Source organism: Oryctolagus cuniculus, chromosome 5 (assembly GCF_051225735.1).
Source record: "Oryctolagus cuniculus isolate XC-2025 breed Fujian yellow rabbit chromosome 5, ASM5122573v1, whole genome shotgun sequence".
Taxonomy (NCBI): Eukaryota; Metazoa; Chordata; class Mammalia; order Lagomorpha; family Leporidae; genus Oryctolagus; species Oryctolagus cuniculus.
In genome coordinates this window covers 143,657,037-143,675,375 of record NC_142871.1, presented here as the reverse complement: position 1 = coordinate 143,675,375, position 18,339 = coordinate 143,657,037, and the positions used below count along the sequence as shown (strand labels likewise).

Sequence of the window (18,339 nt, the reverse complement as noted above, 5' to 3'; positions counted from 1 at the left end):
TCCCCGTCCACGGAAGCCCAGCTTTGCTCGAGCTACAGCGCTGGTCACGCTCCCTGTGAGGAGAGCAGGAGAAGTGCACAGGGCTCTTTCTCCTAACTTCCCTCCTCTGCAGAGGTCAACCCACGGCAAATCCCAGGCGAGGCAATTTTGCAAAGGTCAGAGACTCAACGGCATAACGTAATAAATGTTTGACTTGCGTCACTAAGCGGTTTCCACAAATGGGACACTTTCTCAACCTGTCCTCAGATATTTCCTCCAGGGACTGATTTCAGGGTAGAAGTTGTGGTGACCGAAGGAGAGCCAGTGGTGCTTACGAAGGTTGCAGACTTGCCTTCTCTGAGCTGCCCCGTCTCCTTGAACTTGCACAGGGCTTCTTCCCCTCATTGAATTTGCATGCTTTTTTATAGACTGTTTTCCCGCTAGTTCAAGGTGGGCCCCACCAGTTCCCATAGTCTTACTCCCACCTGGCATACAGGTTCATTTTGCTGCCTGGCCTCTGCATTTATTTGTAACTTCCTGATGATTCCTGACCTGCTGATCATTGCTGTGTGTATGATAAACTTAGCCCCTGATTTCTATGAACTACTACCCGACACCGTCACCCTGAAGCATTGCACAGCACTTTTGCGGGATTCCAAAGCCAGCTGGTGAATGAAATGGCCTTTTTGCATGAGGTTGGTTTGAGATTTTTCCTTAAGCTGTAGCGATCGTGGGGAATTCTCATATGAGAACTGCCTTTCCCTTGTCTCCAGACTCCATTGATCGTTACTATAAGAAGTTGAGTGTAAAGCAAATGCCCCTTTCACATCCATTAAAAGGCGTTTGTTCCCCTGCAGGCCTCTGTCCTTGTTAACCACGCGTTACTGAGGGCGACAGTCTCATTCCATATTTATTAGCTCATCTCATTCATATAGCACCGTTCTCTAACACTTCTAAGAAACTTCAAACACAAAGCAATCTGTTTTGATTTCTGCTTCTAGAATGAGTCTCTGGGATTTGTAACAGAACCCAGGAGCACCGGAGAGCTATTTTCGGCAGAACTGTGTCTTGGAGAGAGAGAGAGCTAACAGAATGGCATAGAGGCAGAGTATGTGACATGTGCTTGGTCAGCTATGCAAACTATTTTAGAATCTTTTCAAATAAAAGTTGCTGTCAGATCTCCTGTGGACAACTTCTGCCTGAGTTTCAGGAAGGCCTGGCTATTCCACTAAGCTCAGTCTTCTGCAGCACTGTGTCTCCATGATTAACCCTTTCTGTTCCCATTCTAGAGCATCTGTAGTGTCCTTGATACCACTGATGCGAGAAGATCCCTGTGTATCTGCCTCAGTCCATTTCCTGTCGCTACACCTGAATAACAAGGTGCTGGGTCATTTACAAAGAACAGAGGTTATTTGAGTCCATGGTCTGGAGTCTGGTAACTCCACGATCATGGCACCTGGTTGAGGGCCTTCCTGCTGGCGGGACTCTGGGCAGAGTGCCAGGTGGTATAAGGCATCACAGGGCAAGGGAACTCATGAGAGAGACGCAGACTGGCTCTAGAACAGACCCACTCTTGGGAGAACTCACTCCTTCCCTTCACAACCTGAAGGCACAGATCATATGACCCAATCTACTCCCCAAGGACCCCTTCCCAGCACCGCCAACACAGTAACTTCAGGGGGCCATACTTTGCCTTCCCCATAGCCACTGCTCTAGTTCCTAATGTCTTCTGCCACCTGGGACTGGAACTGCCCCCTTGTCTTTACTGACAAGGTTTCCTGGGACTCCCCTAGGAGAAGTTAGCTACTGTGATGGTGATAGCTCACTTGCTTTTTATTCCTTCAAGATTATGAAAATGTGGAGGCTCTTCTCTTTCCAGGCCCAGGTGCTTCAGCAGCCATGGGTTACAGTGCAGACATGGCCAAGTTCAAGAACCATGCCACACATAACCAGTCCCGAAAATGGCACAGAAATGACATCCGGAAATGCCAGTCACAAAGATACAAATCCCTTAAAAGCATGGGCCGCAAGTTCCTGAGGAACGTGCATTGTGCCAAGAGGCCTAAGAAGAAGGGCCTGAAGAAGAGGCAGGCCAACAACACTGAGGCTGTGAGTGCACCTGCTGAAGCGGTCAAGACCCTTGTCAAGCCTAAGGAAGCTAAGCCCTCGATCCCTAAGGGCATCGGCCTCAAGCTTGATCGATTTGCCTACATCGCTCACCCCAAGCTCTGGAAGCTGCCTGTGCCCACATTGCCAGGGGTCTTAGGCTTTCCTGGCCAAAGACCAAGGCAAAGACCAAGACCAAGCCTCAAATCAAAGGCAAGGCCAAGGCTCAAACCAAGGCCCAGGCTCAGGCTCAAATCAAGCCCAAGGCCAAGACCCAGACACAGGCCACACTTGCAGCCTCAGTTACGGCTCAGGCTCCTCCCAAAAGTGCCCAGCCCCCCATGAAGGCTGCCTAGTAACAGCCTGTGCCTGCCAATGCAAGAGCAGAAGGTCTGGTGTGATCCCTGGGCTGCTGTCTGCATGGGGCTAGTGTCCTCCTGTGCTGTTTGTACAAATAAACCTGAGACGGGGCCTGAGACTGTGCAAAACAGATGGCTGCCACTCTCTCTTCTACTCGGCTCACCAGACTCTAGCCCATAGACATAGACAGGAATTGTCATATACTCTTTTTATTTAGAGATTTATTTGTTTATTTGAAAGGCAGAGAGGCAGAGAGAGAGAGAGAGAGATCCTTCCATTTGCTGGCTCACTCCCCAAATGGCTGCAATGGCTAGAGCTAGACCAATCCAAAGCCAGGAGCCAGGAGCTTCTCCTGGGTCTCCCATGCAGGTGCACGGTTCCAAGCACTTGGACCATCTTCCACTGCTTTTCCAGGCCATAGCAGAGGGTTGGATCAGAAGTGGAGCAGCCAAGACTTGACCCAGTGTCCATAAGAGATGCCGGCACTGTAGGTGGCAGTTACCTGCTATGCCACAGTGCTGGCCCCGTAAAATCTTTTTATCAAAAAAATTTATTTATTTATTTGGCAGAGTTACAAAAAGAGAGGAATAGACAACTAGAGAGAGAAAGAGAAAGAGAGTGGGAGAGGGAGAGAAAGAGAAATAGAGAGGGGGAGAGAGAAAGAGAGAGAGAGTGGGAGAGTGGGGGAGAGAGAGAGAACCATCCATGGGTTCACTTCCTAAGTGGCTGCAAATGGCCAGGGCTGGGCCAGGTTAAAGCCAGGAGCCAGGAGCTTCATCTGGGTTTCCCATGTGAGTGGCAGGGGCCTCGACACTTGGGCCATCCTCCACTGCTTTCTCAGGTCCTTAGCAGGGAGCTGGGTTGGAAGTGGAGCAGCTGGGACGTGAACTAGCACCCATATGGGATGCCAGCCTTGCAGGTGGTAACGTTACCAGCTATGCCACAGTGCTGGCCCCCATAAACTTTGCTTACCCCTATCTGTTACTCCACAAGCATTAAAAATATCCCATTGTTAAGAATCTGTAAAATCTGACCTTTGAGAAACTGAAAGCTTTCTTCTAGGAATGGCAGATTATTGTGTATGCATGTGGCTCTGTGGCTGATATGATATTGGACAAAAAGCAAAACTGCCCTGAGGAGTGTAAACTGCCATTTCTCATGCCCAGAAGCCCTGAAGTCTGTAGAACACCAGAGGTCACAAACTCACATGCTTACCAGGAGCAGGCAGGAAAATGTATGAGTCAGCCTGTCCCGGCACCAGGCATTGCTTCCAGGCCACTTCAGTTGAGCCCAGAGAAGAGGTGATAGGGTCAAGGGGGTCTCAGGGCCACTGTCAGTGTTTCTGAGCAACGCCCGACTTTGAAGGGAGTGGTGGCTGCAAGACCCAAGACACATTTTCAACACAGATTTACCCACACGTCAGTGGTTTCCAACTGGGAATGATTTTTGCTCCCCTGGGGAATATTTGGCAAAGTCTGGAGGTATTTGTGGCTGGGGGAGGGGTCTACTGGTGGCATTTAGTAGGTAGAAGCCAGAAATGCTGCTCAGTGCCCTACAGGGGCCGGCACCGTGGCTTAGTGAGTAAAGCCACTGCCTGCAGTACTGATATCCCATATGGGCATTAGTTAGAATCCCGGCTGCTCCACCTCCCATCCAGCTCTCTGCTAAGGTCTGGGAAAGCAGCAGAAGATGGCCTAAATCCTTGGGCCCTTGCACCCGCATGGGAGACTGGGAAGAAGCTCCTGGCTTCAGATCAGCTCAGTTGGTGGCCAATTGAGAGTGAACCAACGAATGGAAGACCTCTTTCTCTCTGCCTCTCCTTCTCTCTGTATAACTCTGACTTTCAAATAATAAATAAATCTTAAAAACAAAACAAAACAAAAAACACCCTACGGGGGTAGCACAGCCACCAACAATGGAGAACTAGACAGGAATTGTAATTTTCACAATTCTGGTCAAGTATCCAACCGAAGTTTTATAAAACTAAGATTTCTTCTGCATTTTTTAAAGATTTACTTATTTATTTGAAAGTCAGAGTTACACAGAGAGAGGAGAGGCAGAGAGAAAGAGAGAGAGAGAGAGAGAGAGAGAGAGAGAGAGAGAGAGAGAGGTCTTCCATCCGCTGGTTCACTCTCCAATTGGCCGCAACGGCAGGAGCTGTGCTGATCCGAAGCCAGGAGCCAGGAGCTTCTTCCGGGTCTCCCAAGCTGGTGCAGGAGCCCAAGGACTTGGGCCATATTCTACTGCTTTCCTAGGCCATAGCAGAGAGTTGGACTGGAAGTGGAGCAGCCAGGTCTCGAACCAGCACCCATATGGGATGCGGGAGCTTCAAGTCAGGGTGTTAATCCACTGCACCGCAGCACTGGCCCTTCTTCTGCATTTGTAATGATGTCTAAATTTGTATTTACTTATTTATTTATTAGAAAGGCAGGGGGTGGGGGTGAAGGGAGAGAAAGATCTCTCATTCACTGGGTCACTTCCCCGATGCCAACAACAGTCAGGATTGAGCCAGGCCAAAGCTAAGTGCTGGGAACTCATCCGGATCTCTCCTGTGGGTGGCAGGGATCCAACTACTTGAACCATCCCCCATGGCCTTCCAGAGTGCACATTAGCAGGAAGCTAGGGTTGGGCACAGAGCTAGGAGTCAAATACAGCACTGCAGTAGGGGATGCAGGCTCCCCAGGCAGTGTCTTAACCACTGGGCCAAGTCCCCCTCCCAACATGCACATTTTTTAATCATAAGCTTAATTAATAGCAGAAGATATAATTTCTATCTTAGTCCAAGTAAAACTGCTATACATCTTACAAATGCATCACATGAAAATTAACATCATGCCTCTATGGTGCCCACCGTCATTCACTTAAAAATGTCTGGAAAGTTCTTTTACAGTTATAATTTATACAGTTCATTTTTGTCTTTGAACTTCTATTTTCATTCCATATCCCCTCAGGAACTTAGCTCCCTGTGATACATTTCAAGCTTTATGAAATGAATTGCATTGGTTAGAAGGCTTTTTCTGATCATACTACCACATATCATATAAATTGAAATCAATATTTTATTATTTCCTGTGACCATAATTGTGGGGAGCAATCCGGACTGGACTGAGTTACTGGAATTAAGACTTATTCTATGCATCTGCTCTCCCGCAATATGGTGCTGGGAGAGAAGTAAACAGCTTCCGCACAGCTGCCTCCAGTTCAACCAATAAACTGTAGGACTTGCTCCTGATTGGAGAGCGGCGTGCTCGGCGTGTGGGCAGCCGAGTTGGGATTGGCGGAGGAGGACTATAAAGGAGGAGAGAGACGGCATGCACCAAGGAACATCTAAGGGGAACATCTATCCGAATAACACCTGTGCAGCCCCCGAGAAAGCCGGCCGGCGGTGTGCCACTCCCCTGCGGAAGTGGGGAATGTGGCCAGGGGGAACTGCCCTTCCACGGAGGTGGAAGGGATAGTAGCCAACCCGGGAAGAACCAGCAGCAAACCCGGGGAGGGCCGAGCAGACAAAAGAACAGCGCAGGGTCCTGTGTCGTTCCTCCATGAAGACGGGGAGCGACATAATGGTGCTGTGACTCGGATAGGAAACCTAGCTCGGATAGGAAACCTGACTCGGATTAGGAAACCTAGGTCGGATAGCAAACTTAAGAGGGAAGAAACGGGAAGAACTGGGAAAATACCGGAGAGAGAGACTAGCAAACAGCCTAGGGAAAAGCCGGACGAAAAGGGTGCCGGAAGAAGCTATTGAAAGCCTAGGCATAGACTCGGATACGGACTACGGGGGGAAGCTGGGAGAAATCTCTAAGGTCGAAAGCGAAAGTGAAAGCTAGAACAAACAGACTCGGATGCGGACTGTGGGGAGAGGCCAGGAGAAATGAGGGAGGAATATCGTTGGAGGAAAGCTTGGGGAAACATACCGGGTAGAGAAAAATGTTAGGGAAATTGAAGCCGTGGGGGGCAGGCCAAGGCGGAAACGGAAGCCACTTTGGGATTCTCAAGTTAGCCCGGGAATAGGGGGCGAAAAGTTGAAACTAGAAGCTGAAACGTGAGCCAGGTTGGAATTCGCCAGGTTAGTCCGGGGAACTTGGACTGAATGCCGGTGGTGGCGGAAACATTCGCGGAAGCCGCCGCGTGCAGAGAGAGCACGGGGCGTGAATAGATAGGGAACGCAGGGCTGGCACGAGGCCGTGGTGCGGGCGCGAAGTGCGTGGAGACCGCGGAGCGCGCGAAGCCAAGCCGCGCAAAGCCGGGAAGCCACGCAGATGAGAGAGGCTGAAGCGGCTCAGAGCCGGCGAGGCGCCGAGAAGCAGCCTCGGGGCGGGGCGAGGCGCCGGGAAGCTGCAGGGATAAGAGAAACAGAAGTTTAGAAGTAAAGTGAGAGAAATAGGAATGCTGGAAGATAGAAGTAAAATGGGAGAAATAGGAATGCCCGGAGATAGAGAAATAGAGAAATAGAAAGGCCTCCCCTCAACATGGCAATGAGAAAGCTTGGATTCGGTCTGCCTGATTAAGTGAGGCGATGAGCACGATGAGCACCTGCGGCGGCTAGCAGCTTATGCGCCGCAGGTCACCGAAGACAGGCACGAATTAACATCAGTAAGGCTTCCCCACAATGCAACAATTAGGAGGCTTGGATTCGGTCTGCCTGATTTAAGGCGGTAAGCACCAGCAAGCAGCTCGACCAAAGCATGAGCTGCAGGTCACCGAAGATAGGCACAAACCAACACTAATAAGTCTCCCCCACAATACGGCAATGAGAAGGCTTGGATTCGGTTTGCCTGATAGGTTTTGTAAGCCCCTGCGGGCAGAGCAGAGCATGCGCTGCAGGGCACCGAACACAGGCACGCATCAGCGCCTAAAAACCTCCTCACAATGGCGAAGAGAGGACCCGGATTCGGTTTTCCTGATTGATAGGACTTGTAAGAGCCTGTGGCAACTCTAGCAAGTAGAGCAGAGTGTGTGCCGCGGGACACCGAAGACAGGCGCGTATCAACGCCAAAAATAAAAAGAAAGGGGGATCTGTGGGGAGCAATCCGGACTGGACTGAGTTACTGGAATTAAGACTTATTCTATGCATCTGCTCTCCCGCAATATGGTGCTGGGAGAGAAGTAAACAGCTTCCGCACAGCTGCCTCCAGTTCAACCAATAAACTGTAGGACTTGCTCCTGATTGGAGAGCGGCGTGCTCGGCGTGTGGGCAGCCGAGTTGGGATTGGCGGAGGAGGACTATAAAGGAGGAGAGAGACGGCATGCACCAAGGAACATCTAAGGGGAACATCTATCCGAATAACACCTGTGCAGCCCCCGAGAAAGCCGGCCGGCGGTGTGCCACTCCCCTGCGGAAGTGGGGAATGTGGCCAGGGGGAACTGCCCTTCCACGGAGGTGGAAGGGATAGTAGCCAACCCGGGAAGAACCAGCAGCAAACCCGGGGAGGGCCGAGCAGACAAAAGAACAGCGCAGGGTCCTGTGTCGTTCCTCCATGAAGACGGGGAGCGACACATAATGATCTAATTGTTAAAATTTGGGGCGGGGCAGGGAGGGGGAAAGAGACAGGTTGGAATATAGTTACCACTTTTTATGAGATACAACTGAACAAAGGATCTTAAATGAATTATAGGTGTAACTACTAAACATCAAAGCAACATTTCTCTTTTCCTTCCAAAAAATGTTATTTATTTATATATGTTATCAGTTTGAAAGACAAGTGAGACAGAAAGAGTAAGAGAGATCTGTCATCCACTGGTTTGCTTCCCAAATGCTTGTAACAGCCAGGGCTAAGCCAGGCTGAAGTTAGAGCCAGAAACTCAATCCAGGGTTCCCGCATGGGTGGCAGGGGCCCACAAACACCTGCTGCCTCCCAGAATGCCGTTAACAGAGAGCTGGATCAGACATAGAGCCCGCTCTCAAACCCAGGCACTCTGGTATGGGATGTGGTCATCGCAAGCAGCACCTTAACCTTTGCACCAAACACCCCCTGCCTTTCTAATAAATAAATAAGTAAATACAAATTTAGACATCATTACAAAAGCAGATGCACCTTTTATTCGACGGAATCAGTCGCAGAGGCTGGATTTACTCAGCTGCTTAATGCAGCACAGGTGCACTTCTTGCTCCTACTGTGGTTCCATCATCAGGAGGCTTTGCTGTCTCGGTTACTCGGGGACCCGGGTTTCCTTCTGGAGGCTCCAGCTCGGCGTGTGCAGCCATGATTACTGAGGCAGGAGAAAGAGAATGTGGCAACGTGTGCAGGCTCTCAGGTCTGCGCCTGGGAGCGACACCTGCAACTTCCAAGGACACCTCGTTAGCTATTCCCAGCCCCTCTGGCTGCATCTGACTTTACAGCGAATTGGGAAATGCAAAGCTTCCACTTGGTCAAAGAGAAAGAACTGGAATTCATGTGAGGTCCTGAACACACAGATGGGGCTTCCCTCTCATCCCGTAGTAATTCAAGTGTTTGTGAATGAGTATTACTTAGTGTCAGAGGGGGACAAAGGTCAGCAGTGATCCCATCCCTGTAACTGTGTTTGACTTTATAGAGAGAAGATATGAGACTGATTACATATGTAGACGAGAGTGAGAGCTTTCTTACAGCAATGTTACTCAATTATTTGAATTTCTTTGGGGTTACCTGCTAAATGTCTAGCAATGACCTATGTATTGGGTGGTGCCGCGGCTCACTAGGCTAATCCTCTGCCTGCGGCGCCGGTACTCCGGTTCTAGTCCCGGCTGGGGCACCGGATTCTGTCCCGATTGCTCCTCTTCCAGGCCAGCTCTCTGCTGTGGCCCAGGAGGGCAGTGGAGGATGGCCCAAGTGCTTGGGCCCTGCACCCGCATGGGAGACCAGGAGGAAGCACCTGGCTCCTACCTTTGGATCAGTGCAGCACGCTGGCCGTAGCAGCCATTTTGGGGGTGAACCAACAGAAGGAAGACCGTTCTCTCTGTCTCCCTCTCTCACTAACTCTGCCTGTCAAAATAAATAAATAAATAAAATAAATAAATGACCTAAGTATCACAAGCATCAAGGGTGATTTACCAGCTGACAACTTGATGGTGTCCTTCTTTATTTTTCTTGAAAGCACAAACTAGAAACCAAAGATGCTGAAGGATTTCTGCCTGATAACAATGACCAGCCCAGGGCAGGCACTGAGCCTGGTGGTTACAATATCACATCCCTCATCAGAGTGCTTGGCTTCAATGCCCATCTCCAGCTCCTGAGTCTAGCTTCCTGCTGATGCAGACCCTGGGAAGCAGCACAGGTGACGGCTCAAGTAGATGGGTTTCTGCCTCGCAGGTGGGAGACCCAGATTGCCTCTCTGGCTCCTGACTTTGGTCTGGTCCAAGCCTGGCTATTGCAGGCGTCTGGGGGAGGGAACCAGTGGATGGGAGCTCACTCTCTCTCAAATACAGTGACTCTCAAATCCATACAACTCACATGCAAATTGACTACCCAGAAATTTTACACCCAGGGCAATGGAACATTGAGCAGATTAGGTTGGGCAGGAAGGGTGCCCACCTTTGCGGTATGAGGGACTGCACTTGTGCACTTGAGGAAGGGCAAAGGTCACATGCAAACCCCACTGTGCATCACTGATGTTCCTGGGCAGCTCACTCTCAGAAGCTAGCACAGAGGGAAGTTGCACATGCAGATGGGAATGGACTCCCTTTGAAAGCCACCCACACACTTGTCCCTCAGAATGCTTTCACATAACTCACGTCCTCCAGGGTCAGACTTGACACGACCCAATTTACTGCCTGAGCCCAGGCGAGCACACACTTCAGAAACCTGTTTCTCACAGTTCTAAAAGAAACCCAAGATGAAAATTCCAGCTGATGCGGTTCCTGGGTGGCCTCTCTTCCTGGCTTGCAGATGGCTGCCTTCTCTGTGTGCCTTCCCATGGTGGGAGTGGCCGACAGGGAGGGAAGTGCTGCCTGGTGTCCCAGCCTTGTGATCTCATAGACCCTTAATTACTTTCTTACTCCAAAAACAGCCGCACTGGGGGTTAGGTCTTCAACACATGGCTACTGGGGTGGCACAAACATTTAGTTCATAATCTCTATGGAACTTTTGGGTTAGCTTCTCAGCCTGTATGAGGTTGCTTAGCAACCAGGGACTGGCTGGGAACCTGACAGCATTTTCATTAGTTGACTCTGGGGGCTGATAACTGAGGGGCTGACATGTTGTCCATGTCCCCCTCATGTAGTGGGAGCACCTATGCACCTCTTTAAGTCTGAAGTTCCCATCCAGATTCCTGATTCTTTTCCTTCTTAAGACCTTTAAATCAACTTTTCTAGGACCAACATTAAGTCTTTGAACTTGCTGAGACTGGGCAATGCTTTCATGAACTTCTTGCCTCTTAAGACCCTTCTGTTCTTACACATAATGACATGGTAGCTAATCAGATCTTGGGTGTCTGATGGCTTTGTTTGACTGGGAAGTCCCAATGTTCAAGACAAGACACACCTGAGTTTGCAAGCTTGCATCACTGCGTATTAGTCGTGGGAACCCAGGTAAGTCTCCTATCTGTTTTGAGTCTGTTTTCTCATTTGAAAATGCAGGTGGTACTAATCTCTACCTCCAAGGGCTGACTGTGAAGATTAAGATGTTATCTATGCATATAGCCTTGATCACATGCCTAGCACTAGCTTTTAATAAATGGTAACAGTGAAAACATATCATTCATGTTATTTTCAGCACTAGCTTTTTTTTTAACTTTTATTTAATGAATATAAATTTCCAAAGTACAGAATATTGATTACAATGACTTCCCCCCCATAACGTCCCTCCAACCCGCAACCCTCCCCTTATCCACTCCCTCTCCCCTTCCATTCACATCAAGATTCATTTTCAATTCTCTTTATATACAGAAGATCAGTTTAGCATACATTAAGTAGAGATTTCAACAGTTTGCTCCCACACAGAAACATAAAGTGAAAATTACTGTTTGAGTACTAGTTATAGCATTAAATCTCAATGTACAGCACACTAAGGACAAAGATCCTACATGAGGAGTAAGTGCACAGTGACTCCTGTTGTTGACTTAACAAATTGACACTCTTGTTTATGGCATCAGTAATCACCCTAGGCTCTTGTCATGAGCTGCCAAGGCTATGGAAGCCCCCTGGGTTCACTGACTCTGATCATTTTTAGACAAAGCCATGGTCAAAGTGGAAGTTCTCTCCTCCCTTCAGAGAAAGGTACCTCCTTCTTTGATGACCCATTCTTTCCACTGGGATCTCACTCGTGGAGATCTTTCATTTAGGTTTTTTTTTTTCCCAGAGTGTCTTGGCTTTCCATGCCTGAAATACTCTCATGGGCTTTTCAGCCGGATCCGCATGCCTTAAGGGCTGATTATGAGGCCAGAGTCAGCACTAGCTTTTAATGAATAATAACAATGAAAACATAATATTTATGTTATTTTATATGAGGGTGGACTCAGATGGATTACAAGTAGTGTGAATGTGTGCATGCAGCTAGACTCCATGAGGACTTCCACATCCATTCAGCTCTCCCTGAAGAGTATCCTTGGGGACATCCTCATGCCAGATCTGTTCTGTTGGAGGCCCAAGCCTGTGTGAGGAGTAAGGGTTTTTGGGTGTTTCTGGCCTTTTCCTGGGCTAAAGTTTTGTTGGAAGGGGAAGAGAGAATGCAAACAGCAGGGTTCTGGGAGCTGGGAAACTGACCGGGTGTGGGGTGGCGGGGAGTGGGACTCAGAGTGGGCGGGGGGAGTCTGCAGCAGCAAACAGGGCAGCTTAGAAGACTTGTGACACACTTTGTCACTGATGGGTTTGGCGAAAGGTCTGGTCCTACCTCTGCTTTCTCTGGCCTCTTTTGTTGCATTTGTCAAATGCTGTATCCTTCCAATCCATAGCGTTTCTTCCTCCCTGGTTGCCCTGGAAACCGCTCTTGTTAATCCAGCCAGGAGAGTTTTATTGATTTCCGTGCCTTCTTTCAACTGCTCCTTAAAAACCAAAACAAAGATCCCTGTTGAAGATCCTGTCTTTTAAGAAGTTCCTTGAAAGACTTGAGCACTTACAAATACTCATATTTACTCACCTTGGTAGTACAACAATCTCCCATTTTTCAGTTTGAGCATTGCATCCTCTGTCCATAACCAAATTTAAGACTATCTCTATTTGGGGGGGCGGGGGTGGGAGGGCTTCTAGTACATTGCTTTGGGCATTTTCTTTACCTCCACTTTTTTTTGAGTGGTGTTAAAATCCATCATGGTATCTGCCCTGCTTCCGGTTAATGGCTTTTTTAGAAATTTGATGCATAAAGCGTGATTGTGTGCAACCCTGTCATATAAAAGAAGGAATTCCATGATTTCATCGCTGAGTTACTCATTTCAAGACATATTTCACACAGTAAAAATCTGGTACAGTGAAGCCTCATGTAGGCCCAACTTGTAATAATATGACTTTGTGAAAGTGCAAGGATAACCACACTCAGATCTCTAAAGCCCTTGATTCTTAGCTATGATTAATTTTTTTTGACAGGCAGAGTGGACAGTGTGAGAGAGAGTCAGAGAGAAAGGTTTTCCTTTTCCGTTGGTTCACCCGACATGGCCACTGTGGCTGGAGCACTGCGCTGATCCGAAGCCAGGAGCCAACTGCTTATCCTGGTCTCCCACACGGGTGCAGGGCCCAAGGACTTGGGCCATCCTCCACTGCCTTCCTGGGCCACAGCAGAGAGTTGGACTAGAAGAGGAGCAACCGGGTCAGGACTGGCGCCCCAGCCGGGATTAGAACCCCGGGGTGCTGGTGCTGCAGGTGGAGGATTAGCCTATTGAGCTGCGGTGCCGGCCGCTATGATTAATTTTTAAATATTTAGTTATGTATTTGAAAGAGAGTCAGAGAGAGAGAGGGAGAGACAGAGAGAGAGAGATAAGAGAGTTCTTCCATCTGCTGGTTCATCCCCAAATGGCCACAATGACCAGGGCTGGGTCAGGCTGAAGCCAGGAGCCAGGAGCTTCTTTCAGGTCTCCCACTTGGGTGCAGGGGGCCAAGCACTTGGATCATCTCCTGCTGCTTCCCAGGCACATTAGCAGAGAGCTGGATCTGAAGTGGAGCAGCTGGGACTTGAACCAGCACCCATATATATAGGCGGCCAGTGCCCCCGGTGGCGGCTTTACCCGAATTGCTACACTACTGGCCCCAGCAATGATTAATTTAATTAAGAAAGGAAATTATTTCAATAGCCAAAAGCTACTTCCAATTTTAAGAAGGAAATAGTGAATTTGTTAGTGTTATCAAGTACACCTGCTACAGAGTTCTGTGCTCCCATGGGCCCCATGTAAACATACCATGACATGCTACGACTTGTTTTCTTTAGCTCTTCAGTAGGCAGGAGGAGGTGGTAGCAAAAGTACTTTGAAGAGTCCCCACCCCCATGGGTCATCCTCTGTCCTTCACCCTTGTCCTCCCCTGCTCAACAGAGACATCTGTAGTAGGACTGGGCTGGGCCTGCAGCCGTGAGCCAGGCTGTGTCCACGTAGAACTTGAAGTTGGTCTTTCGTGATTCTTCCTGTCTGGGCCCCAACACCCAAGCTGCAAATTTTTTCCCACTTCTCTTTGAAACCACCTGGTTCCCCCTATTCTGGCCTGCTTATCTCAGCTGTGTCACTTACTGCTTTATTTCCTCTTTTCCCAGACCCTATATTTTCACAGAGAAAGAACAGGCTCCGGGAGCCAGCATCCTAAGCTTTGTCTTAGCCTTAATTCAGCTAGTTTTACTGCTTCTTGGCCTTTTGGCTAAATCAAGTGTAATCCAGCTAGTTCTTCCAATGTTAATTTCTACTTAGGCATGGGCTAAGGGAAGGTCCCCTGGGACTGATGAAGGAAGCACACATAAAAATACAAATATAACACTTTAAAATATCAGGCCTGGTGTTGTGGGGCAGTGGGTTAAACCACCACTTATGATGCTGGTATCCCATATTGGAGTGCTGATCTGAGTTGCAGATATTCTGCCCCCATGCAGCTCCCACTAATGCACCTGGGAAAGCAGAGGAGGATGGCCCAAGTGCTTGGGTCTCTGCCACCCATGTGGGAGACTTGGATGGAGTTCCAGGCTCTTGGTTATGGTCTGGACCTGTCCTAGCTGTTGCAACCATTTGGGGGTGAACCCCGTAGGATGGAAGATCTCTCTGTTTCTCTGCATCTCCCTTGCTCTCTGTTGTGCTTCCAAATAAATCAATCGCTAAAAATAATAAAATGAAATATAGTTCTCCTGGAGGACTTTTATGAGATTATTTTATAGCTGAAAAATCTGGAAATTTATTAGTGCATCATTTCATTAATAAATGGGGAAACGGAGGTTCGTGGATGTTAAAGGACTTGCCCAAAGTCACCTGGTTAGTGGCAGAGGCTGTGCTACAGTCGTGTCTCCAGGCTTTCAGGCAAGTGTTAGTTTCAGAACATTGTGCTGCCTTTTGTTTGAGGTATTAATTATTATTATATATTAAAAGTCCCAGATCAATGGTAATACATGTAAGGGTTTAGAATGGGAACAAAAGATTGTAGAATATTGTTATCTGTATCAGAAATTGATCACCCAACACTAAACCTCACACCTGTCCAGGAATTCAGAAAGGAATATTTCTTGATGACTTCAGAGTGCAGTTCTGTTGTCACCAAGTTGGCGAAGTGGCTCTGCAGAGACTCCTGCTTGCTCTAGGCCACGGTGGAATAAAGCAACAAATCATTAAACAACCAGGCTGTGTCACTCCTGGCTGAATACTTGCTAGCAGGATTCAAGTTTTCTGGCAGACAGCAAGAAATACCAAGAATGCTTCCCCGTAGCACACGGTGGAAACTGTTTCATCTCACACAGCCTCTTGGTAATCACCATTTCTTCCTGGGTTTGGGTGCCAGTAGCCTCTTTTAATTAACTTAAATCTCTAAGGTGTCACATCCTGTCTGAATTCCAGGGTTTCTGAAAACGGGTTTTAAATAGCCAGGCTTCATATTGGCCAGTATCTTTGGGGCTCCTCCTGGGGGGAAGGATGCTGTGGGTAGTGTGCTGTGCATACCACTAGAGGGCACTGTGACACCTGCGTCGGAATCCACAGCCTCTTTTTCCCCACATTAGTGCAATCTTGTGATGGCCTTCATGAGATGCTCTCTGCAGTCCTTAACAAACAGTTGTTGATGATGGGGGTGGGGGTGGGGGAGGAGTCAACAGGACTTCTGGTCAACTAGAAGGAAATTGATGCTGGTGTCACTGCCCAGTGGTTGGCAAAAGTCCACAGTATGGATCAGAAAAGGACTTAAAAGAGCTGGTACCCGGCACTTTGGTTGTCTGCCTCAGAGGGAAAGCACCCCAAGTAACAGTATGACTTAAACAGACAAGGATGGCAGACCCATCCCACACAGGTGTGTGGCCAGCAGTCACAGGTAAATTCAGATTCTCCTGAGGAGGAAAGGCAAACCCTGGGCTTAAAATATCTATACGCTTACCTGTATTCACATCTGTATTGCTATCACTAGGAGTTGAAGAATCAGAAGAACTTGGGAGGGGACAGTGTTCAGAAGAGAAGATGGATTCATTTCAAAGGGTGTCGTTTCAACAGTGTCTCCCTCACCCCAGTATTCTGGAGATCATTGCATTGAGAACAACTGTGGCCGGTATCAGAAACAGGCAGGGGCAGGCACGAGGTGTAGCACTTACGATGCTGCCTGGGATGCCTACAACCCATATCAGCGTGCTGGGGTTCAAGTCCCAGCTCAGCTGTTGATTCCAGCTTCCTGCTAATGTACATCCTGGGAGGCAGCGGGTGAAGGCTCGGATAGCTGGGTCCCTGCCACCCGCATGGAACCAGGACTGAGTCACCAGCTCCTGCTTCTGCCTGGCCCACAGCCTGGCTGTGATGGGCGTTAGGGAAATGAACCAGCAGATGGGAGATCCCCTCCCCTCCCCTCCCCTCCCCTCCCCTCCCCTCCCCTCCCCTCCCCTCCCCTCCCCTCCCCTCCCCTCCCCTCTCCTCTCCTCTCCTCTCCTCTCCTCTCCTCTCCTCTCCTCTCCTTCCTCTCTCTCTCTTCCCTTCAAATAAAATAAAGAAGTAGATTTAGGTTAGGTTGCCTTCCTTTAGGCAGAAAGGGCAGAGGAAGGGAGTTGTAACCCTTTGTGCGCTTAACAAAAATAAAAAATCTGCATTGGAAAATCTGGAGAATGACCAGAAAGCACCAGTGAACTCTGCAGAGAAGAGATACACTTTCACATGCTGTCTCAGTGATCTTGAACCTGTCTTGGGGAACTTGAATTCTCTGTTCTCCCCACCCCGACTGACTGTACCAATCCATTCTCTGCGTCCCTTCACACTTCCAGAAGACAAAGCTCATCTTTGATCTCTTTAGTTCCCAAAACAATGTATTCACGTGGAGTTTCACCTCTGATTCCCTTCGACATCAAAGTCTTGGTGGCATCTTTAGGCATTTCCAGGACACCTCCCCTCTGTCCACCCTGATGTGGGCCGTGCTTCCTGTAGGCCAGGGCAATGGGGGCCATCCCTGCCCCTCCAAGCTCATGCATTCTGGCCTCTTAGGTGAGGTTTTTAGAAGTTAGGGGTCTTTGTTGTATTCTCTCATGAGCCTGGAGAGAGCCTTCAGATAAAATCAGTCTTGTAGGTTTGAAGGAAACATAAAGGCCATTTATCCCATCCTTCTGATAGCGTTCACATTGAAAGAATGCTCAAGCATTATTAGGTTCCTATCGGACTTCTAAATTGCCTTTGTGGAATGCGTAAATAAGGATGTAGGTCAAGCATTGTGGCACAACCAGTTAAGCGGCTGCTTGCCATGCCCACTGCCCTCATCCCAGTGTGAGTCTGAGTCCCCAGAAACTCTATTTCTGATCCAGCTTCCTGCTAATGCACCCCGGGAGGCAGCAGGTGATGGCTCAAGTGTTGGGTCCCTGCCACCATATAGGAAGCCCAGGAGGAGTTTCTGACTCCTGGCTTCAGGGTGATCCAGCCCTGGTCAGTTCCCTGGGAATGAATCAGTGGATGGAAGATTGGTTCTCTGTCTTGCTCACTCTCTTGCTCTCGCTCTGTCATTCCACTTTTCAAGTAGATGAAAATAATACAAAATTTAATAAAGTGAGGCTGCTGTAAGCATTGCAAGGTTTCCCATGCACTTACATTTGCATCTCTCCGGGCTGAGAGTCCAGGAGTGCACTTGCTGTACCACATGGGATGTTTCTAGCAAGCTGTCAGATTGCTTTCCAGGATGACTTGCATTTGTGCTCCTACCTACCACGCGTGACTGGGCAGGTTTCCTTTGTCCTCGGCACCATTTCCTGTTGTCACTACTTTTTCTTTTACTTGTTCTGATGGCTGTGCAGTACCCTCATGGTGGTTTTAATTTGCATTTCCCTAGTGGCTAATGATGGTGGTGGCCATCCTGACTCTCCACTAAGCTTCTGGTGACACCACCCCACTGGGAGGGAGAAGGTGGTCCCTCATCACTGCCAGTGGAGTAGAGGCACAGGATCTCCCTGCGGGCTCCAAGGATGCCAGGGGGAAGGGGGATGCTCATTATTACCCAGAGGGGAGGAAGTCCCGGCTCCATGCTGGCCTTCTTTGACACCTGCTCCCAGGCCTCATCGCAGCCTGGCCAGAGTGAAAGTCTTGTGTTTCCATTTGGCCTTTGCTAATGTGGACAGGGATGGACTGGAGCTATTTGGCTAGAGTAGAGCAATTATTATTTTCAAATGTTTTGGTCTTGCTAGGCTGCCCTTTCCTGATCCTTTGGTTAAAGGAGAGCAGGCTTTGGTCCCCCCCGCCCTGTTTTTTGTCTGTACCTGTTAAAGGCTCATAGTTGCCAGCATCTTCAGCTCCAAGTGTGGGATAGAGAAGGCACCGCAAAGATCCAGGAGCTCACCGTGTAGAGTCTCC

General features: G+C 48.9%; 1 pseudogene; it reads left to right on the top strand.

Annotated features, from left to right (window-relative positions):
* Positions 1–1,896: 1,896 nt before the first annotated feature.
* Positions 1,897–2,441, top strand: LOC149126764 (large ribosomal subunit protein eL29-like; annotated as a pseudogene).
* Positions 2,442–18,339: the final 15,898 nt, after the last annotated feature.